Here is a 24,785-nt window from a genome sequence, read left to right on the forward strand (position 1 = left end):
GATAAAGGAGAAAATTGTGAAGAGCCTTGATTGCAGTGGAATAGCAGAAGACTTTCTGAACCGAATACCAATAGCATTGGAACTGTGGCCTACGCTTGCCTTTAGCCATCTAGCTCTCACTGGTGTTAGATGGTCTTATTGTCACTGGCTGGTGCCACAACATATTGTGGACCTTTAGGGCTATTTCTGAGACACTGGTTGACTGGGTTTCCTCTGGCACAGATTACTGATATGCTGCCTTCCTCTTTTGTGCCTTTGGAGCCCTTCTCAGTCTTACCTCAAGCAATGTTACACTTAGATTGTCAAGGTGAACCAGGTGTTCTCAGACTGCTCTGTTATGGAGCAAAGATGGTGAGTGGGGGGTCACTCCCTTTGTTGATTCTTACATATGATACATGCCCCACGACCGACCAGCTTGCAGATAAACCTCCTATGTTCTCAGGTCCTGAGCGCAGGCAGACCCCTGGAGATTTGCACCCCCAGAGATCTTATGCTCAGGACAATACAGTACCTAGTGATTTTTTTCTGCCCTGGTAGGCTACAAAGATGGCCTTGGGAGTAGCTCCCTCTGCAAAGGATATAGGCCCCACCACCTACCAGCTGGGAGATGAACCACCTGTGTGCTCAAGTCCTCAGTGCAGGCCGACCTCTGGCTATTTGCACCCCCAGAGATATAATGCTCCGCGTGATACAGTACTTAGTGACACTCTTCTGCTCCAGCAGGCAGAGAATATGGCCGCGGGTATTCTCTCCCTGTGCTGGTCTCCAGGCAGGACACAGGCCCCATACCCGGACTTCTGGCAGATGAACCTCCTATGTGCTCAGTTCCTGAGTGCAGGCAGTCCCCTGGTGGCTTGCACCCCCAGAGATCTAAAGCTCAGGGTGATACAGTACCTAATGAAGTTCTTCTGCTCCAGCAGGCAGCGAATATGGCCGCGGGTATTCTCTCCCTGTGCTGGTCTCCAGGCAGGACACAGGTCCCATGCCCGGATGTCTGGCAGATGAACCTCCTATGTGCTCAGTTCCTGAGCACAGGTAGACCACTGGCGGTTTGCACCCCCAGATATCTAAAGATCAGGGTGATACAGTACCTATTGAAGTTCTTTTGCCCTGGCAGGCAGAGAATATGGCCACAGGGATTCTCTCCCTTTGCTGGTCTCCAGGCAGTACACAGGCCCCACTCCTGGAGGTCTGGCAGATGAACTGCCTATGAACTCAGTTCCTGAGTGCAGGCAGACCCCTGGCGGTTTGCACCCCCAGAGATCTAAAGCTCAGGGTGATAAAGTACCTAGTGAAGCTCTTCTGCTCCTGCTTGCAGCGAATATGGCCGCGGAGATTCTCTCCCTGTGCTGGTCTCCAGGCAGGACACAGGCCCCACGCCCAGAAGTCTGGCAGATGAACCTCCTATGTGCTCAGTTCCTGAGATCAGGCAGACTGCTGGCGGTTTGCACCCCCAGAGATCTAAAGCTCGCGGTGATACAGTACCTAGTGAAGCTCTTTTGCCCTGGCAGGCAGCGAATATGGCCGCGGGGATAATTACTCTCTTTCATAGCTATTAAACCTTCTTAGTCATCTGTCAGTTCACGAAGTCTCAACACATTTCAACACTTTTCAATTAAATGTCAGCAAGAGATATACTGAGATAGCCCCATACAAACCTTAATCTATTACCATCTCTGTTAATTTGATTCAACAAAATTTGTCGGAAGTTTACAAATTAAGGAGCTTAAATAGGTTTAGTCATCAATATTATAAAAAAATAAATGTATATATACATATATATATATGTTCCATATACAGATAAATACATATACATATATAAATGTAATGTATACATGCACAACTGATTATGGATAAAGAAAGCACTTTCCACCACTATACCATGTCCTCAGGGCTTGATGGACTCTGGATCTAGATCCAAAAGCCAAAATAAGACTTCTGCAGAATAAATTGCTTTTAGACATAATATTTCCTCATAGTAATAAAACTAATTATTATCAACAAATGTAAAATAGCCATCTTTGCTGGACCCATTTCAGTGTAAGATGATCAAAATCTGAGGGGTCTCAGAACTTCTTCACAGGCATGTCATACAAGCATAACATATCCTTACTCGGGTTCACTAATGGTTCTTTATTTGGTTTTATTTTACATTCATGCAAATTAATGTAATGGAATATTTGCTTCATTTTGAATTGACATTATCATGAACAAATTCTAATGGATGGATTAGAAGTGACTCTGGGTGTCTTTGCTTCCTTTGAATTTTTTCCCTTTCTTATGTACTGCTCTTTGTCCATTTTGCAAAGGCCATATGACCATGGAGGAAAGTCAAGCAGAAGAACACAAAAAGGCAATGGAATTAATTTGAACAGATCTAAGCTCTGAGCAAATGCAACCATTAGCATGGTGTGTAAGTGAATTCAGCTTTCTCATCTTTCACCATTTTCCTAGACTTAGAAACAAGATTCTTGAGAATAATTTCTATACTTGACATCTCTACTTCTAATGTCCCTCAAGAGTGCTCAACTGTTCTTAACACCCTAGATAAAGTGCACTTCCATTCAGCATCCTTCAAATACCAAATCTAATACCTAATCTGTCTTTGCCTTGCTTTTATACTAGGAAAAAGAATGACGAAGCAATACTTCTCCCTGTCCTTGAGAAAACTTGCTTTATTGGGAAACCAAGCCACTGCTTTTATTTTCTTTCCTTGTTTATTTTATTTTTATGTATGTATGTATGTATGTATGTATGTATGTATGTATGTATGCATGAAAGTGTGTATGTATGTATATATGTATGTATGTATGTATGTATGTATGTATTTGTTTAAATTGTTGAGTGCCACTCTTCTCCCTGGCCTTTTAATATAAAGGTCATTCTTGATTACTTTTTGAAGAACAGTTACTCTTTTTTGTGGTTCTCATCATGTTTAAAGCTTTCCAGTATCACCTGGCAACACTTATTTAGTATTTTTCCTGACTGATTCCCTCTTAATCACTCTCACCTTGATTTTCTTTGTTTTTATGTTCTCTCTCTCTCTCTCTCTCTCTCTCTCTCTCTCTCTCTCTCTCTCTCTCTCTCTCTCTGTATGTGTGTGTGTTTCTCTGTGTGTCTCTCCTTCTCCCCTCTTTCTATCCTTGTTTCCTCTCTGTTTCATCCACAGATATGATTTCATCTTATCACATCTCAAATATAACCTATTTGAGATGCATTTTAATGCCTGTTGTGATGTGATATATCAATTATATCAAAACAGTCTACAGTTAGAGGTAAGAGGATATCTGTTAGTTCATCGACAGTCTTTAAATAGCAATCCTGAGGCCAATCAGGGATACATAGTATGGCCTGTTTTAAGAAAAATGTTAAACGGCATGATGGCACACGCCTTTAATCTCAACACTTGGGAGGCAGAGGCAGTGGATTTCTGAGTTCGAGGCCAGCTTGGTCTACAGAGTGATTTCCAGGACAGCCAGAGCTACACAGAGAATCCCTATTTTGAAAAACCAAAAAAATATTTTTTCTTGGGATTTTTAGCCCAACTATTTTTATATATCTGCTCTTATCTGCTCCTTTTAATGGCCACATCATGTTTCTTTTCACTGAGAAAAAAATTAAGCATTGCTTATTCTTTTTTTGGTCACATATGAACCCTACCATGAGTAAATTCATTCACAAAGCAACAAATACATTTTAACCTATGTAATTTTCTCACAATAAAATAAACTCAAATTCAATATTACCAACAAATACACTGATTTGTGATATGAAGGACAACAATGCACTGCAAAAGAAAGGAGATTTAAAATGTGAAAAAGACACACAGAATGACAGCCAACATTGACTGTTTAATGATACAATGATATGTTTTAATAAAAGGTAGAAAACAATTACTCACTTTCCACCACTATTTTCCCCTGTATGTCTTTTAGCTGCATTGGTTCACTATCCTTTTAGGCTCACAAAGGAGGTAGAAACAACCTGACTTTTATTGACCATGGTTCAGGCATGGCTTGCTGTTAAGATGCCTTTGGGGCCATATATAACTTCCTTCCACAGTTATACTACTCCAATTCCAGGACATCATGGTGTGCATGAATCAGAAGAACTCTTACATGGGTGACAAAGACCAGGACAAGAGGTATATCCTCACTCTGAAGTACCCAATTGAGTATGGCATTTTCACTAACTGGTACAACAACATGGAGAAAATATGGTCCCATCACTTCTACACTGAACTGTTTATGGCCTCTGAGTAACACCTAGTGCTTTTGACTATGGTCTCCATAAGCCCCAAGGCAAGCAAGGAATGATGACTTAGATAATGTTTGAAACTTTCAGTATTCCAGTCATGAAAGTGGCCAACCTGACATACCTATCCTTGTATTTATCTGGGACAAGACTGATATTACCATGGACTGAATGCACATAATCATACATACAGTGCTCATTTATAATGAATATGTACTTCCATTGTTGTCTACATTTGACTGACCATGACCTGACAGACCACATCGAGAAAACCCTGCATGATCAGGGCTACAGCTTTACCACCATTGCTGCTGAGGGACTTGTGTGTCGGATGAGGGGCAATGTGTGCTATGTTGTCCTAAAATATTAACAAAAGATGGCTACAGTTGCATCCTCTTACTTAGGCAATACATGCAAGTTCTGCCTGATGGACAACTCATCGTCATGATCATCATCATCATCATCATTATCATCATCATCATTATCATTGAGAGATGTGGGTGTCCAGACGTACCCTTTCAGCCCTCCTTCCTGGGCATAGAGTCCTGAGGCATGTTTGGGATTGTCTTCAATTCTATCACTAAGATTAATATGGATAACTTCAAGGACCTGTATATCAACACAGTGTTGTCCAGTGGAATCATCATGCCTCTAAGTCCTTTGGACAAGATGCAGCAGGTGACCCCAGCCCCACTACCTAATGTAATGAAAATTAAGATTATTGTTTTGCCTGCATACAAGTACTCAATCTGGATTATTTGTATCATCCTGGTTTCATTATCCACCTTCCAGCTGATGTTGATCAGCGACAATTAGTTCCTCTGTTGGCCACTCCAAATGTTTTTGATGGACTAAGGTGGTGCTAGCTATCTGGTGTATGAGTTTATTCTGGTAAATGTAGACAACTCATGCTAGCCTCTTCAAACTGGAATAAAGCCCTGAGAAATGAAAATTATCCTTAACATTACATCCTATATCAGGCCTGGATCATAGAACTTGTTGGTAATTTTTTTCACTAACTTGTATTCAAGTTAATTGTTCCCTTGGTATATGCCTATTGCCCTATGCATACCTTGATTTTGTCTTTAGTGTATGTCTTGGTCAGTTGGTGCCTGAAAATATCAGGTACCATGAGTTGTATATAATAAGCTAACCAATAAAAGTGAAGAGAGTAGATGAAGAAGCTCGTATGGTGAATCATAGTCTTAATCAAAGTGAGTAGGGTCCCATTTTGCATATGATTCAACTTATTTCAGGTAAAATTTCTAAAAATAAATTCATTCTTCTTTTATAGCCTTGAGGCATAATAACCTGATTATATAAATGTTACAAAACTGACTTTTTTGTAGCTCTCCCATTTTTAAGTGTCAAGTCTCAGATCTTACTGGAAATGTCTATTTCTAAGCCTAGTGATCATATATTTCCGATTTCCCTCCTCTCATATAAAGGAGCAAATACATTCCATTACGAATGTTTCCAAAGAGACATCTAAAGCTTTTCTGGTATACTCACCCACTGATTGCATCATGCCCTTCTTCCTCTTATACATAGATTGTCTTTCTTTATTGAAAGGACCTCTGTTACACTAAAACAAAGGTGCAATTAAAAACAAAAAAAATCAAGAAAGAGCCTGATAGAGTTAGAGGTGTAAAATGGAGCTGAAAGTTATTGTGCAATTTACTTTATGAAGTTGGTTATGCTGTTTGAATTGAAACATACAACATCTGGAAAAGATCCTATTCTTTCAACTGTTCAAGATTTATATTTATATTATAGATTTATATTATAATCTAAGAATTAAGTATTTAGACATAACCTTATATGTGTTACATTATTTGCTTTATTTCTATTAGAGACTACATTAGCCATCACATTTATATTATTTATCAAGTGAAACAAAAGTTCTTAGTATTTGCATTGGTTAAGAGTTTACTATTCAGATTTATGTTTTGGCTAGCAGGTACTTTTTGGCATAAGAGAAAATTAATATTCTTTGCTTAAATTAAAATGAGGTTAAGCCAAAGTACCCTATGTTTTATAGAAATTTTTATTTATACCCTAAATCAGCATCTATTAATCTTACAAGATAATTGGAAGAAGTGTCTTAAGAAAATTGTTTTATCTTAAAGAGCAAAGAGACTTCTATTTAGATTTCGTTATTTTTTGTGGCTAAGTTTGGAATTTTGTTCATAGAATAGACTCTCCTTGAGATAATGAAGATACAAGATGAAAGATAGTGTTTTTAATATTATTATATTTGTGGATTGGTACCATGATGTAAATCGGCTTTAAGGGAGTAATTTTGTCCTGTACTAGCTACCTGGAACTGACTGTCACAAATATATTTTAAAACTAGGTGAGCTGTATAAAGAATAAAATGAAATATTTTGGTGGATATTAACAATGCCCATGAATAATGTTTTCATGAATAAAAAGTTTGTTTTTAAATAGTAAACTTCCTATTCCATTTACATTAATTTTATGTAAGGCATTTAAAAGCCAATGGTCATGGATACCTAATTCAAAACACATTCAAATTTTATATGAGATGAATCTCATTCACTTGCTCCTTTTAAAATGCATACAACACTCCTCTAAGCTCTCTAATCAATTATACAGTACAGAAACATGGAAACATAAAAAATAAACAGGGACCAAAGTAATTCAACTGGTTCTAGTAGAGCTAAATATTCTAAAATATTAAGATACAGTGTAATTACTTATAGGATATAATTATAGAGTACTTAGTTTTACTTCAATTTTTAAAAACATAACAGATTGTTATAATAACATAATCACAATGACTAAAATAATGACTGGTGTGTCTTTGTTAGCATTTTTAATACTACCCCAATAATGCTCAGAACTCTTCTGAGTTGAGGGAGCCTACAGAGGAACTGCTCACCACAGTGCAGACATCACTACAGGAGCAAAGGCCTTGTGGAGGGAGGTATTTCAAGTGAACAACAGACAGGGAAACATTGGAGATTGGTGGGTAGTGCAGTTATTTACTTACTGCATTTTTAATTTTTCATTAAATATATTCTTTATTTATATTTCAAATGATTTCCTCTTTTCAGGATCCCCCTTCACTGAAAGTGCCATAAGCCCTCTTCCCTCCAGCTGTCCTCTAATCAACCCCCTCCTGCTTCCCTGTCCTGGCATTCCCCTACTCTGATGCATTTAGCCTTTCCAGAACTAGTGGCCTCTCCTTCCTTATTTTTGGGCATCATTTGACATGTGAATTGTTTCTTGGGTATTCTGAACTTCTGGGCTCTACTTATCTGTGAGTGCATATCATGTGTGTTCTTTTGTAATTGGGTTACCTCACTTAGGATGATATTTTCCAGCCCTTATCCAATCTATTAACACTTCACATTTCTGTTTCTAAGTCTCATCTCCAGCTCAGTTATTTTCCAAAATTGTGTGACACAATGCAAGATAGGAAAATACCCTAAGAATGTACAACACAGTCTTGTTATGACACAGATATCTTGACATCTCAGAATATTTTTTTGAAAATATTGCACTTTTAGAGAAATGTTTATAAGGAACATTTTTTTTTAATTATCTGTGTGCCTATTTTCCACATCGCTTGCTTGACACCTGCAATTCCATTTCCAAGTATCCCCTACAAACAATAACCCTGCTCTCTGCACTAGTGCAAGCTTGCATCACAAGGTAGGTCTTATATTTTGAAATCCATCTCTGCTAGTTTGTACAACTTGTTGAAAGGAATGTTCAAAACACGTAGCCCACAGAAAGATCAGTGTGGAGCAGGGCTGATTGTTAGAGTGTGTCCCTCCTTCCTGCCCTTTCTCTGCTTCTTGAAGTGGCTGAATGGATGCCCGGGTCTCCTCAGATAGTTATCTGGATTTTTGTTTTCTATTATTGCAGCCTGTATCTTCAAACCACAAACCAATATAATTGCTTCCTTCTTACATTTGCTTCTAGTCAGGTATTTGGTAGTAGAAAAGGAAAAGGAGCTAACCCAAAAAACTTAATAAATAATAAGTTCTGTTTTCCATTCCACAAAAATCTCAAAACCATTAAATAAATAGATGAACCTATGGATAATTGATTTGAAATATTTTATACAAACGTAATGATATCAGCATATATTAATAAATGCAAATAAGTGATAGATATAACATTTAGTTATAATGATTTAAATTATATTTTTATTGTAAACTATGTACCAATATATATTTACAAAAATTTAAATGAAGATTTTGTAGGGTTGAAATAAGAATTAAGGTTCTTAAATAAAATACAAATATATGATTATTTAAGAAGCTAGCTTTTAATATGAAAATAAATGAAGTAAGCTTTTATTGACAGACAAAAACATGGCTTGAGAGACAAAACATGGCTTCTGGCTCAGCTCTCCATCTTTAATCCCTCTCTCCCAAGATACAAAGGCAGGTCAAGTCCCTCCTCTGAAGGCTGGAAACTGGTTCTTCTTGCTCTTCAGAAGGTGGGCGGATCAGGTTGCTGACTGATATTCTTGAGAACAGTGGGCTGGGGGAGGTCACAATAAACGGCAGGGTAGGCATTCTGTCAGTCTCCGAGGAGTCTGCATGAAGATGGAGAAGATTATTAAAATAAAAATGCATCTGATGCTTAAGCTGACATGGAGGTCAGACACATGGGCAAGAAGCAGCCCTATTGTGGGGACAACAAATAAGGTAAACCCAAACTGTTACAGGAAAGTATAATTGACAAATGTGAAAGAAAGAAGAAAGGATATGTCAGGCTTTTCTGAATTAGTAAGAAAAGACAGGCAGTCTTATGAAGCTGCATGGATGAGGACTGGTAAGATACTGGGGTGGGAGTGGGGATTCTGGGCAGGAAAAGTACAGTATCTTGTCATTTTTAAAACCTACTTTTAATAAGGGTTCTCAAATGTTTGACACCTCTTTCTAGCCCACCAACCAAAGTCAGGGGAGAACAGATGATAAGTAGGACAAGGGGATGTGGACCTGTTTGGCAGGAGGCAAGCATAAGAATATAAGCAACAGAAACCAAGATTATTTTTCATCATCAGAACCAAATTCTTACACCATAGTAAGTACTGGATATACCAGCACACTGGAAAAGCAAGACTCTGATTTAAATGTCACTGCTAATGATGCTGATAGAGGACTTTAAGAAGGACATAAATAATGCCCTTGAAGAAATACAGGATAACACAGTTAAACAGGGAGAAGTCTTTAAAGAGAAAACACAAAAAATCTCTTAAAGAATTAAAGGAAAACACAAACAGTTGAAGGAAAAGAATAAAACCATCCAGGATCTAAAAATGGAACAAGAAACAATAAAGAAATCACAAAGTGAGACAACCCTGGGGTTAGGAAACCTAGGAAAGAAATTAGGAGTCATAGATGCAAACATCACTAACAGAATACAAGGGATGGAAGAAGAGAGCATCTCAGGTGCAGAAGATACCATAGAAAACATTGATGCAACAATGAAAGTAAATGGAAAAAGCTCCTAAGCCAAAACATCCAGGAAATCCAGGACACAATGAGAAGACCAAACCTAAGGATAATAGGTATAGAAGAAAGTGAAGATTCCCAGCCTAAAGGGACAGTAAACATCTTCAACAAAATTATAGAAGAAAACTTTCTGAACCTAATCAGAGAGATGCTCATGAACATACAAGAAGCCTACAGAATTCCAAATAGGCTGGACAAGAAAAGAAATTCCTCCTGGCACATAATAATCAAAACACCAAGTGCACTGAACAAGAAAAGACTATTAAAAGCAGTAAGGGAAAAAATCAAGAAACATATAAAGGCAGACCTATTAGAATTACACCAGACTTCTCACTAGAGATGGTGAAAGCTAGAAGATCCTGGGAAGATTTCATACAGACCCTAAAAGAACACAAATGTCAGTCCAGGCTACTATACCCAGCAAAACTCTCAATTACCATATATGGAGAAAGGAAGATATTCCATGACAAAACCAAATTTACACAATATCTGTCCACAAATCCAACCCTCCAAATGATAATAGATGGAAAATACCAACACAAGGAGGGAAACTAATACAAGAAAGTAATCTTTCAACCAACCAACACAAACATAATTCCACCTCTAACAACAAAAATAGCAGGAAGTAACACATTTCCTTAATATCCATTCATATGAAAATTAATATTACTAACATATCCTAATCGATTGCAATAAAAAATAAATAGAAATGTATTGACTGTCACCCAGTGGTCTCTATAATGTGGTAATTGGAGAAATATGTCCAATATTGTACAATCCATATATACTTTCTGCTTGATTGTATGGGACAGTGTCTTGCTATGTACCACATAATGGTCTTGAATTCATGCTTCTCCTATCTCAGCCCCTCTATTAGTAGGATTGTTTACTTGATGTTTGTACACTATACTATGGTTTTCAGAACAGCTTACATATTTCAATATTATTTAGATAGCCAAAAGAAACATAGAAAATTAATTTATGCAGTGGCTTGTAAGAGAACAACAGAGTGAGATTAAATTTTTTTTGCTTGGTACTTACAATTATTGTATCAATTTTGAAGAAGAGGAACTTATAAGTTACTCTTTTTCTGAGACAAATGCTTGTCAAAGTCAACACAGCCAATGAACCAGAATATTACCCTCATCTAATGTCTGTGTCACCCTCTAAGCAGGACTATCGTTCATGGAAACAGTTGATGAATGATTTCATGGACGTCTTAAAACACATACCATTTCGTAAATGAATGTAACCTGTTCCCTGTGGGCTGAGAATGATAACAATCACTCAAGTCAAATAGCTTTGACCATAACAGGAAATCTGTATCCAAATAAGCATGCTTACAATTCATTCCTTTGTACAGCAGAAATATCAGCTTTTAGCTTTAACTACTATGGAGGTAAAATCTGTGGTGATGTGAGAAACATTGAAGTACAGCCTTATTATAATGAACTCTAATGTCTAAAAATTGTTCTTATTTTGGTTTGTATGACAAGATCATAAGCTCTATTAGAAACAAGACAAACAAAAAAGATTTTACCTATGTTCATTTAATAGTATGTCCATCTTCCTTATGATTGGTATAAATATAGTTTGAATACAATAAAAAAAGTTTTAGCCAACTTACCATGCCTGTAGGTAATGACCTGTACTTATTTTAGTAGTTGCATAAAAGACTATTATGCAGAAATATAATGATTTATTATTCTTATGCTATTAGCAAGCTTTTGCTGTTAAAAAAGTAATACAACTTTGATACATGTACACCTTTTGTGTACTTGATGAATTTATAATATTTGTGAGATTGAAGGGAAGATATACTTATAACTAACATATTTATTATAATTATAAGTTTACTATCAACTAGTTATAAGATTGATTTTAAACTTAAAGAGAAAAATAGGGAGATCTGCACCACATCTGGCACAGAGAAGACACAACTTCCTGGTGCTTTCTAGAGAACCAACAGGAGCAGGGTATTAGTCCGCCTATCCCCTTCTGCCCCTTCTACCTCTCCCTCCTCCACTGTCACTGACCCTTGCAGTTGGGATGAGAGACCTGTGCACACCTAGCACAGAGAGGAAACCACTTCCTGATGCTCTCTAGAAAACTGACAGCAGCAGGGTGTTAGTTCACCTATCGCCTTGGACCCCTTCTACTCCTCCTTCCTCCCCTGTCACCGAACCTTTCCAACAGAAGTGGGAGACCTGTGCCACATCTGGCACAGAGAGGACACCACTTCCTCATGCTCTTTAGAGAACCAACAGGAGCAGGGCATTCGAGAATTGGCAGGAGCAGAGCATTCGACCCTTGCTAAGTCTGCCATAGGGGAGATCCCATCACCTGATACTTCCTGGAGAATCAACTGTTTGCAGGGCATTGGACAGGAAAAGAATCCCAGGAATACAGAAACACAGGCTGGCAGGAGAGAGAAGATAGTGTCAGCAAGACCAGCTAACACCAGAAATAACGAGATGGCCAAAGGCAAACTCAAGATCATTACCATTAGAAACCAAGGCAACAATGGCACCATCAGAACCCCGCTCTCCCACTACAGCAAATCCTGCATACTCTATCACATCAAAAAAGCAAGAATCAGATTTGAAATCACATCTCATATAGCTGATGGACTACTTCAAGAAGGACATAAATAACTCCCTTAAAGAAATGCAATAGAACATGGGTCAATAGGTAGAAGTACAAAAATCCCTTAAAGAAAGACAAGAGAATATGGATCAAAAGGTAGAAGCCCTTGAAGAGGAAACACAAAAATCTCTTAAAGAAATATGCGAGAATACAGGTCAACAGGTTGAAGCCCTTAAAGAGGCAGTACAAAAATCCCATAGGGGAATTACAGGAGAACATGGGTCAACATGCAGAAACCCATAAAGAGGAATCACAAATATCCCTAAGAGAATCACTGGAGAACATGGATCAACAGGTAGAAGCCCTTAAAGAGGTAACACAAAAATTCCTTAAAGAATTTCAGGAAAAAACAAACAAACAAGTGAAGGAACTGAACAAAACTATCCAGGATCTAAACCTGGAAATAGAATCAACAAAGAAATCACAAAGTGAGACATCTCTGAAAATAGAAATCCTTGGAAAGAATTCAGGAGTCATAGATGCAAGCATCAACAACAGAATAGAAGAGATAGAATAAAGAATCTCTGATGCTGAAAATTCCATAGAAATAATTGACTCAACAGTCAAAAAAATGCAAAATGCAAAAAGCTTGTAACACAAAACAGCCAAGAACTTCAGGACACAATGAGAAGACCAAAACTAAAGATTATAGGAATAGAAGAAAGTGAGGATTTACATTTTTTTTTGTTTTTGTTTTTCCTGAGACAGGGTTTCTCTGTATAGCCCTGGCTGTCCTGGAGCTCACTCTATAGACCGGGCTGGACTCGAACTCAGAAATCCGCCTGCCTCTGCCTCCCAGAGTGCTGGGATTACAGGCTTGCACCACCATCACCCAGCTGAGGATTTACATCTTAAAGGCCCAATAAATATCTTCAATAAAATTGTAGAAGAAAACTTCCCTAACCTAAAGAAAGAGATGACCATGAACATACAGAAAGCCTGCAGAACTCCAAACAGATTGGATCAGAGCAGAAACTTCTCCTGTCACATAATAATCAAAACACCAAATGCACTAAACAAAGAAAAATATTGAAAGCAGTGAGAGAAAAAGGTCAAGTAACATATAAAGGCAGACCTATCAGACTTACACCAGATTTCTCACCAGAGATTATGAAAGCAGAAGAGCCTGGGCAGATATCATACAGACCCTAAGAGAACATAAATGTCAGCCCAGACTACTATACCCAGCAAAACTTTCACTTACCATAGATGGTGAAAACAAGACATTTCATGACAAAAGCAAATTTACACAGTACCTTTTCACAAATTCAGCTCTGCAAAGGATAATGGGTAGAAAATACCAATACAGGACAGGGAACCACACTGTAGAAAAATCAATAAGGTAATCATTCATCAAACCCAATAGAACATAGCAACACAGAATGTCAACGTCAACTAAGAAAATAACAGCAAGCAACAATAAATTTTCCTTAATATCTCTTAACATCAATGGTCTCAATTCCCCTATAAAAAAGACATAGACTAATGGACTGGATACGTAAACAGGACCCAACATTTTGCTGCATATAAGAAACCCACCTCAGTGACAAAAGACAGGCACTATTTAAGAGTCAAAGGATAGAAAACAATTTTCCAACCAAATGGTCCTAAGGAACAAGCTGGAATGGCCATTCTTATATTGGATAAAATTGACTTTCATCCAAAATTTTTCAAAAAAGATAAGGAGGGACACTTCATACTGGTTCAAGGAAGTATACCAAGATGAACTCTCAATTCTGAACATCTATTCTCCAAATGCAAGAGCACCCACATTCATAAAAGAAACTTTACCAAAGCTCAAATCACACATTGCACCCCTCACAATAATAGTGGGAGACTTCAACACCCCACTGTCAAAAATGGACAAGTCATGGAACCAGAAACTAAGCAGAGATACACTGAAACTAACTGAAGTTATGGACCAACTGGATCTAAGAGATGTTTATAGAACATTCCACCCTAAAGCAAGGGAATATACCTTCTTCTCAGCACCTCATGGTACCTTCTCCAAAATCGACCATATAATTGGTCACAAAACAGACCTCAACAGATATAGAAGTATTGAAATTATTCCATGTATCTTATCCGATCACCACGGCCTAATGCTGGTCTTAAGCTCAAACAAAAGCAATGGAAAACACACATATACATTGACTTTAAACAATGCTCTACTCAACGATAGCTTGGTCAATGAAGAAATAAAGAAATTAAAGACTTTTTAGAGTACAATGAAAATGAAGACTCATCATACCAAAATTTATGGGACACAATGAAAGCAGTGCTAAGAGAAAAACTTATAGCTCTGTATGCCTCCAAAACGAGAATAGAGAGAGCTTACACTAACAGCTTGACAGTGCACTTGAAGGCTCTAGAACAAAAGGAAGCAAATATCCCCAAGTTCAGTAGATGACAGGAAATAATAAAACTTAGAGCCAAAATCAACTAAGCAAAAACAAAAAGAGCTATACTAAGAACCAACACAACAAGGAGATGGTTCTATGAAAAAATCAACAAGATAGATAAACCCTTAGCCAAACTAACCAGGGGGCACAGAGAGAATATCCAAATTAATAAAATCAGAAATGAAAAGGTAGACATAAAAACAGAAACTGTGGAAATTAAAAAAAAAATCATCAGATCCTACTACAAGATTTTATACTCAACAAATAGATCTATTCAATATAGTTCTTGAAGTCCTAGACAGAGCAATCAGGCAGCAAAAAAAGGTCAAAGGAATACAAATTGGAAAGGAAGAAATCAAACTATCACCATCAGAGAACTCCTACAGCTGATAAACAATTTCAGCAAATTGGCTGGATATAAAACTAACTCAATCAAATCAGTAGCTTTCCTCTACTCAAAGGATAAAAAAGAGGAGAAAGAAATTAGGGAAATGACACCCTTCACAATAGTACCAAATAATATTTCATACCTAGGTGTGACCCTGACAAAGCAAGTGAAGGGTCTATATGATAAGAACTTTAAGCCCCTGAAGAAAGAAATCGAGAAAAGTCTCAGAAGATGGAAAAATCTCCCATGTTCATGGCTTGGCAGGAACACTATAGTAAAAATGGCCATCTTGACAAAAGCAATCAACATATTCAATGCAAACCCCACCAAAATTCCAAACCAATTCTTCATAGATCTAAAAAGAGCAATTTTCAAATTCATCTGGAATAATAAAAAACCCAGGATAGCAAAAACTATTCTACGCAACAAAAGATATTCTGGGGGAATCACCATCCTTGACCTCAATCAAGCTCTACTACAGAGCAATAGTGATAAAAACTGTTTGGTGTTGGTATGCAGACAGGGAGGAAGATGAAAGGAATAGAATTGAAGACCCAGATAAAAACCCACACAAGTACAGTCGCTTGACATTTGAAAAAGTAGCTTAAAAAAAAAAAAAAAAAAAAAAAAAAAAAAAAAAGTGGAAAAAGACATTTTTAACAAATGGTGCAGGATCAACTGGAGGTCTGCCTGCAGAAAAATTCAAATTGACCCATTCTTATATCCTTGTACAAAGCTCAAGTCCAAGTGTGTCAAAGATCTACACATCAAATCAGACACACTGAAGCTTATACAGGAGAAAGTGGGGACAAACCATGAATACATGGGCACAGGGGAAAAGTTTCTGAACACAACACCAATGTCTTATGCTCAAAGAATAAGAATTGACAAATGGGACCTCATAAAACTGTAAAGCTTCTGTAAGGCAAAGGACATGATCAACAGGACAAAACAGCAACCAACAAATTGGGAAAAGATCTTTACTAATCCTACATCCGATAGAAGGCTATTATCCAATGTATACCAAAAAATCAAGAAGTTAGTCTCCAGAGAATTAAATAACCCTATTAAAAATGGGATACAGAGCTAAACAAGGAATTCTCAACTGAGGAAATGCAAATGGCTCTAAAACATCTAAAGAAATGTTCAGCATCCTTAGTTATCAGGGAAATGCAAATCAAAACAACATTGAGATTCCACCTTACACCACTCAGAATGGCTAAGATAAAAAACTCAGGGGACAGCAGATGCTGGAGAGGATCTGGGGAAAGAGGAACACTTCTCCATTGTTTGTAGTATTGCAAGCTGGTAAAAACCACTCTGGAAAACAGTTTGCTGATTCCTCAGAAAATTAGACACAGTACTACCAGTGGACCCAGTTATACCACTCCTGGGCATATACCCAGAAAGTGCTCCTACATGTAATAAAGACACATGCTCCACTATGTTCATAGCTACCTTATTTATAATAGCCTGAAGCTGGAAAGAACCCAGATGTCCCTTAACAGAAACTGGTATATATACACAATGGAGTACTATTCAGCTATTAACAACAACGAATTCATGATATTCTTAGGCAATGAATGGAAATAGAAAGTGCCATCCTGAGCGAAGTAACCCAGTCACAAAAGAACCCACATGGTATGCACTCCTAATAAGTGGATCCTAGTTCAAAAGCTCAAAATAAGCAAGTTACAATTCACCCAGCACAGATAGCTCACAAAAAGAATAAGGACTTAAGTGAGAGTGCTATCGTTCCTCTGAGAAAGGGAACAAAATGCTCACAGGAACAACAAGGGAAGCAATGTGTGGTCCAGAGTCTGAAGTAAAGTCCACCCAATGAGTGCCCTACCTGGGAATTCATCCTATAAATAGTCAGCAAACCCCTACACCAGGACGAGAAGCGTGTACCAAAAGGTGCATGCCATGGCTGTCTCTAGAGAGACTCTGCCAGAGCCTTACAAATTCAGAGGCAGAAACTAGCAACCAACTATTGGACTGAGCCTGGGATCCCCAATGGAGGATCTGGAGAGTGGTCCAGAAAAGCTGAAGGTGTATATAGCCACAAGGGAAGAACAATGACTTTGAACACCCAGACGCCCCAAGACTCCTAGGGACTGAACCATCAATCAAGAGGTTTACATGGTTCCAGCCAAAATGTGGCACAGTAATGACTTTTTGGGCATCAGTGTGCAGAGTGGTCTTTGGTGAGGTAAAGGCTGAATAGAGGCCACAACAAAGGGAAACAGATTGGGGGGGGATGTTGTGGGGGAGGTGGGACTGTGTCGGGTACAGGGGCATATACATAGAAACAGAGGGTGTGAGGAGGGGTAGGGGATCATTGGGGAGGTGGGCTTTTGGGAGGGGGAAAATTGGGAAAGGTTTTACCATTGGCAATGTAAATGAAGAAGATACGCAAAAAAAAATGGAAAAAACAAAACAAAACAAAAAAAAGAAAAATAAACTGTAAAATAAATAAGTTATGGAAGGAAGACAGAAAGGGGGCATAACATTTGAAATGAAAAGAAATAAAATCATTAATAAAAAAGAATTCCAACATATGGATGATTCCCATTTCCCTGCAGTAGGATGTTTGACTTGCTACTAGATTTTGGTCACCACAAATCACTCTACTCTCAACAAGTTTCTGTTCTGGCCCAATCAGAGAATACACTGGCGAGGTCAAATCTTGGCACTGATACTGCTAACCCAAACGTGTGGAATTATAAAATGCACAAAGTGATGCTGCGGAGCTGGATGGAAAGATGTGGCTCAGCAGTCGGGAGCACTAGCTCTAAAAAGAGATCAAATTCCCTATTCTAGACATTGCAGGTACAAGAGGCAGATACACAGACAGAAAGACAGACAGTCACACACATACAGAGTGAGAGAGAGTGCACCTATGGATCCCGCATCTTCCACAGTGTTGTCTACAGAGGAAGCACACTCACCTTATCCCCATTTTCCCTTAGGCTGTCTTCAAGCAGTTATTTCTTTATTCGTGATAGGTCATCACTTTCTTCTTTGAGAGGTTCTGAGGAGTCTTGTGAGCAAGGTTTAAATTCTCTATCTCCATCTCCCTGCTCCTTGAGCTGCTCCTGGGTTTCACCTGCATCTTCTTTTAACATAAGAAGTTGAAGCTCACTTGTCTTAAGTTCTTGAACCTAAAGACAGAAATCAGGTTAGGGTTCCGACTCTTTTAAATGAAACCTTGATTTTTTATTTTTTTTATGCTTATTTTTTTATTATTGCTTTATTTTAAGGTTAAGGGATTTTAGCCTACATGTTAATCTATGTACCACATGGACAATGGTGCCCACGGAAGTCTTCTGGAATCAGAGGTAAGACAGCTGTGAGCTGCAACATAGGTTATGAGAATCAAACCAGCATCCTTTAAAGAGGATTGCTGAGCTATCTCTCCAGCTAAGAAAGTTTAATTAATTTTCAATTGTTGTGTGTCTGTGTGTGTGTGTGTATGTATATGTATGTGTGAGGTACTCACACACACATACCTAAGAGGTGCCGCCCCAGCCATCTCACTCCACGCTGCTCCCCACATCAACAGCCACAGACTCACCTTAGTGCCCAGTTCCTTGATGCTCTCCTGCTGCTCACTTTCTATATGAAGGGCCTCTTTTGTGCTTCTCAGCTCTTCTCTTTTCTTAATTAGAGGTTTCTTTTCCTCTTGACTTTCTTCAAGTGGTTTACTCAAGTGGAGCCCATCACTGTTCACACTCTGCAGGGCTATGTCTATGGCAAGGAGAAGCGCCCTTGCTTGCTCTAGTTCATCCTTCCTCCCTTGAGCCTCACTAGTTCCTTTTAGATTACGTTGTTCCTGTTTCTCACAGAGTTCTTGAACCTTCAACCAAGGATAAATAAGTTATCAGTACAACAAATATAGGTCCATTCTCTCTCTCAGAAAAATACAAAATAGGTTCCAACATAATTCAGTGTGTAACCAGTCTTCAAGTGAGCAGTTCCCTCCCACAGCTTCTGGCCTTCATTTACCGTTCTCTCTACTTCATCTGTGGTCAACTGCAATTGTTCCCGCATACTGGACTGCTCAGCTTCCTTCTGGGAGAGGCTCATTTTTAGAGCATTCATTTTGTTTCTTTGCTTTTTCAGGCGACGGTAAGCTTCTTCAAGGTTAAGTTCTTCTTCAGTTTCTAGATCCTTTAGAATTACAGAGAATTATAAGATGTTTATTGAAATGAAACCATTAAATTACAATTAGCTCCTTTAAAAAAAGATTGAGTCATAAGGAAAAGGTTTGCTTATAAAGATCTTGAGAAATACAGTGGGAAGAGGAAAGGCATCTGTGACTTCTGAGCTGCTGTACTGCTCATGTCCTCCCTGGAGAACTTGCTGCAGGCAAAGGAGACCATCTTCCTCCCTTGGCCAGTACAGCACACTAACCTGAGGTGGGTAGGAATGGCATGCACACCTTGATGGTAACCAAAAGCTCTCTATTTAGACTTAAGACCTGTTCAACAAGAGGGAAATAACATCTGGTACTGCAAACTTAAGCAACTACTCAGGGCTAGTAATGTCATAGATCTTGGAGGATAATCTACAAACAAATCTTTACTAACCAGCATAATCCGAAGCTACATTCTAAATATTTGCTCTTTTACTAACATGAGCATTTCTTTCTTCTTTCTGCCTTTGCCCTGTTCCTTGGTTGTCCAACCTCACTGATTCACTACGTTGGTATACTCACTGTCCTTCCATTCCACACAGTGGGGCTGTTTCTGTTTCTGTAGACCTTCTTGCATCTTAAAGTAATTCCTAGAAATTTCTTTAGTGAGACAACTGATTTCCCTCTGACTGTCTTCAAGATTCCTGGTCAGCCCAACATTTTCTACATCTATGCCCTCTGCTGTTGCTGAATGCACTGTCCTGGTATGTACTTCCACTGGCTCCAGTTCATTCACCTTTTCTGCACTGTCCCTGCCTTCATTCACATCAGGAAGTAGCTCTTGCTCTTGATGCACCAGGATGTTGTAATATCCACAATGCACAGGTTACTATCTAGAGATTACATCTTTTAGATGGATGGTGTCAGGAAAATTTATCAGCAATGACAGTGACCTTGAGCCATTCAGTCTCCCTTGGTACAAGCTTCTCCTATCCACTCACCCTCAATACCTTTAAACTCTACATAACATCTATTATCAGTATGCCATAGTTAGTCAGCTTAGGCCCAAAGTGAACCAATCTTTATATAGCATCACGCTAAAATCTTAAATTCTAACTGGTTCCCAAACTGTAACCAAATATAAGTTGTCATGGGTCTTTGTGAATATATTCAGTACATATAGCATACTTTATATATTGAATATATACTTACATGCAAAAATACATATACATACATTCATACATACATACATACATACATACACACATTCATATATTTCCCATCTTTTGCTGAATCCAAATGCTACCTTCTAAGTTTTCTGTGTGTGCATACTAACTCTCCATTTATCCTGGTTGCTAGCAGAACCATTTAAATTTGCATATTTCTACAGGCACTACATTAGAATTGAGGAATTGTTTAAACATGTATCCACATTGAGAAAAAGAACCATTTTATTATACAAGTTCCAATGCTCAACAGAAAGTAGTTTTTAAAACTGGACTAGTTCTGTTATCCCAATGTCATCTTTCTCACAGCATTTACAATTACTTCATGTTGTTTTATTTGCCTGGTTGCTCATTTGGCACTATTTCCTTCTACTACAACCAATATGGGTCTTTGTCCCTGTTTGCACAGTTTTTCTTTTTTTGAGACAAGGTCTTCCATAGCTCAGGTGAGCCTCAAACTTTCTCTGGCATCCAGGCTTGTCTTGAACTCCCATTTCGCCTTCTTTACCCTAGAGTTCTCAGAGTGTAGGTTGCACTAGCCCACACTGTGTCTGCCACAGTAGGTAGCCACTAAATTCTTATGTGGTGAATAAATTGTAACTGAGCATCGATTTTTCCTTCCAAGGAGAAAGGAGACAGAAAGGGTGAAGGATATGAAGACATGACATACCTCTGCCTGTAATTCAGGGTCAGATTGTGCTGTGTCCTGGGAGGTCACTGCTTGAGCTTCCTTTTCAGAATTGCTTCTTCTTAGACCTTTGATGATTTCATCGTACTCTTTTAGATTTGCATCGACAATGTTTATTACTTCTTTTGTTTGTAGGCCCTTGGTTAGTAAGTGAAATTTAAACAATTTTATAGTATTCACCCTTAACCGCCTCCCTCTTTCTAGCTCAAGTGACTAAGATATATTTACCAGATAAAAAACTGATTATTACTTACTGCAGCTTCGATTTGCCTTGTATGTTCTTTAAGTTGCTTTATCTTTGTTTCCAGTAATTCTTTCAGATCATTTCTTTCTTTGGTTACAGATTTTATCTCCTCATAATTTTCATTAAATTTCTGAGCTAACGCCAGTCTCTTAGCTTCCACATGCTCCAATTCCAGTCCTTGGCTCCTGAATTCATTCTTTAAGCTCTCTATTTCAGTCACCTTTACCTGCATATTACTCAAATCTTCTTGTGTACTAAGACATTGCTGTTGTCCCTCTTGGAGTTTCTGGAGCTTAAAAATTACAATTATTTATAATTATCATGTTGCTGATATTTGGCCAGATTTTTATGTAGTACCATTAACAGAGCATTGTCTGCCCCAGTGGAAATAGGTAAGCAACATTAGACATAAACTCGCTCTTAGATTAGACATAATGCTTATGATGGGTTAAACAAGTCAAGACTATCTAGAAGGTCAGAATTTGAACCTGTTTGGAAAAGGGAGTTTTACAGATATCATTAAGTAGTGAGAGACCAGATTCTTCTGAATTATAGAATAAAATATATTCTTCTGAGTGTTGCAGTTCCAGGACAGCTCAGAGATACCAGATACCAGTCAAAGCAAAAAAGGGACTCTTCCCAAGACATCAAAGGAAAACCAGTGACACTTCAACTTTTAAACTCAGGTTCTGTGTGTTGGGGGCCAGCTTGTTCTGGATAATAATAAGTTCTATTACAGCTAGAGCTACATAGTAAGACACTGTCTCAAAGAACAGACTCACAATGAAGAAACAAAAAGGAACGGTAACAGAATGCATTTCTGTCTTGTAAGTCACTTTATAGCAATTCTGGCATTATCTTGGAATCTCACATGTTTGATTAGTGGAGCAAGGTGAAATTAAACTAAAACCCAAATACTAGTTAAGTATACAGACACAGATTCCAAATAATCACAATCCCCATGATATAAATACATATGTCATTTGTTTATTTAGAGACAAATTCTCAGTCTATAGCTCAGGCTGGCTTAGAACACAGTAAGAAGCCCAGGCTGGTATCAGTTACAGAGATCCGCCTGCCTCAGCTTTCAAACTGAATCCGCATGACATTCAAAATGTTAGTATTCTCCAAGATGGAGATATGGAAGATTAGAAGAATCAAAATCTATTAGCATATGTGCAGTTAGGACAAAGAGTTGGGAAGCAAGCACAGAAGCTCACCACGTCGTTTAGCTTCTCTGCCATTTCTGCCAGTCTCTCCACCCTGGAGAGCTCTTCTCTCTTCTCTTTGGCATGATCTTTTTCCTGTGCAGCTATCTTTTGTTGCCTTTTAAGTTCATCTCTAAGAATTCTTAACTCTTCATGGTCTTCAGTACCCTAGAGTTTTAAAAAAGTTCTAGATTAGAATTTACAATATTAACATATCTTTAGAAAATCGGGAATATTCAGAAATTACTTTTGACTCAAAAATGAAGAAATCCAAGTGCAAAGGCAACTGTAAAGAAACGTCAGTCTGCTTTCAGTGGACAAAGAAAAGTGGACTAAAATCATATTTTTCTGATGCTTTTATGACTCGATTCAAGCACTGACTAATGATCAGTGAGCTCAAAATGGTTCCCACTCTTTTCTGTTGGAAGTGAATGAATTAACTATTAAGATCATATCACAACATGCTTGTATATGAAAGTCAACAAAACATACCAAACATGGGCAATTATACTTTGTGTTTGCATGTTAATTTTCATTCAGTTTGTTGATAAACCAGACAATTCTGAATATAGAAAAATAAAATAGCATAAAGTGTCCGATGACTACTGCCTCCACAGTGAATTTCCAAAATTATTAATTTCAACCCATACAGATTACAGAGCCTTACAACAGATAGAAAACCTGAGCCACATGCATGGGAATACTGGAAACCATCAATGATTTAAAACAAAATTAAGAGCTACAACAGTAAAAAAGAAACATTAAGGAACATATTTAAGAAAATATGCATACTGCCCATCAAGTCTAATACAACATTAAGAGAATAAATTATTTAGGATGTTCAATGGCTATTTATTTTATGAAACATGTTCAACATCTTTTGTTACTAAATTAAAGGTAAATTAAAATTGGGAGATTATCCAAAGATCTGGCTTCCCTGGAACTGCAGTTACAGACAGCTGCCACATGGATGCTGGGACTGAACCTGTGGTCCTCTGTAGGAGCAGTCAGTGCTGCTAACTGCTGAGCTAGATTGCTAGATTGTTCTAGCAAATAAGTCACTGCTTTACTGTTTCCACCGCCAAGGAACAAACACCAAACTATCTACATCCTGCTTAGTTTATCTCTCAATTATTTCCCTAATTTGTTCAGTATGCTCCCCTTCCAGAGTCATAGTTCACAGGTCATCAGCTTATATGATAGAGCTACAGACAGTAGCCACAACTTTCTAAACTTCAATTTCGATGTCACCTGCAAGGTTTTGTTGTCAGCAGCACATTCAAATTCCTCAGTGTGCCTGGCTATGCACTGGCTACTATGCATTAAGGGCCCAGTATGTCTACCTTGTATTGGCAACCCTCTAAGATTTTGGTCATATACACTTCCTCTTGAAACATCTTCCATTAAGCTGTTTCCTAGTCATCTCTCGTTCATCAATAGCTCTTCAGTGTTTACACATCTTCTAGTGACTTACACAATATGCCTACTGATTATTATATAGATGATTTTACATTAGGATTTTTAAAGTGCCATTACGCACATTAATGAGAGTGGATATCAAGATCTCCTTCATGTAAGGTCAATAGTTAGCAACTGATGGAACCAAGATGAAATGTTTAATTGGTCTGGTTTGAAGGCTACCTTTCAAATGAAAATACTCCCCCATGTCTCCTGGACACAGAGAAACCAACCCCAGAAAACAAAAAATACACTTGCTGGAAGGTGGGATTTCAATCCTTACATTGATTTATTTTGTCCATTACTTTTCCTGAGGAAGTATTACTGTGAATTAAATGAACCCTAGTAATTTTTGTTTTTAAGTTATCTGCATTAGCCTTTACAAAGAGTCATAGTTCAGACAGTCTTTACCAATAGCTTCGAACTTTTAAATTAGTATCTCTTCAAATAAGAGTTGGAGAGTGATACTTAAAATGCACTTCTTAGGTAGGGATGATGCACAGCATATAAACAGAATACTCTAGGTAGGGTCACCAGGCAGTGACCCTACCAACTCCATGACATCCTCAACTGTCAGAAACAAGACATTTTATTTAGTAGTCAATTTCTTTTGTTATTGCTGGAAATGGACGCCA

The 24,785-nt window shown here is 38.0% G+C and overlaps 1 long non-coding RNA gene and 1 pseudogene across 3 annotated transcripts; one reads left to right on the forward strand and one right to left on the reverse strand.

The window, feature by feature from the left end:
- The window catches only part of LOC127673536 (ensconsin-like), a 404,593-nt pseudogene that overhangs the window by 318,077 nt on the left and 61,731 nt on the right, over positions 1 to 24,785 (forward strand).
- Positions 8,635 to 18,291, reverse strand: LOC127674151 (uncharacterized). Of its 3 annotated transcripts, none has more exons than XR_007975290.1 (2): positions 18,140 to 18,291; positions 8,635 to 8,830 (listed from the first exon to the last, which is right to left on the reverse strand). It is a non-coding gene; the product is annotated as an uncharacterized LOC127674151 (long non-coding RNA). The 3 variants fall into 3 exon arrangements; XR_007975291.1 differs by lacking the exon at positions 18,140 to 18,291 and adding an exon at positions 18,089 to 18,122; XR_007975289.1 differs by lacking the exon at positions 18,140 to 18,291 and adding an exon at positions 17,041 to 17,160.

This window comes from Apodemus sylvaticus, chromosome 23 (assembly GCF_947179515.1).
Source record: "Apodemus sylvaticus chromosome 23, mApoSyl1.1, whole genome shotgun sequence".
Classification (NCBI taxonomy): Eukaryota; Metazoa; Chordata; class Mammalia; order Rodentia; family Muridae; genus Apodemus; species Apodemus sylvaticus.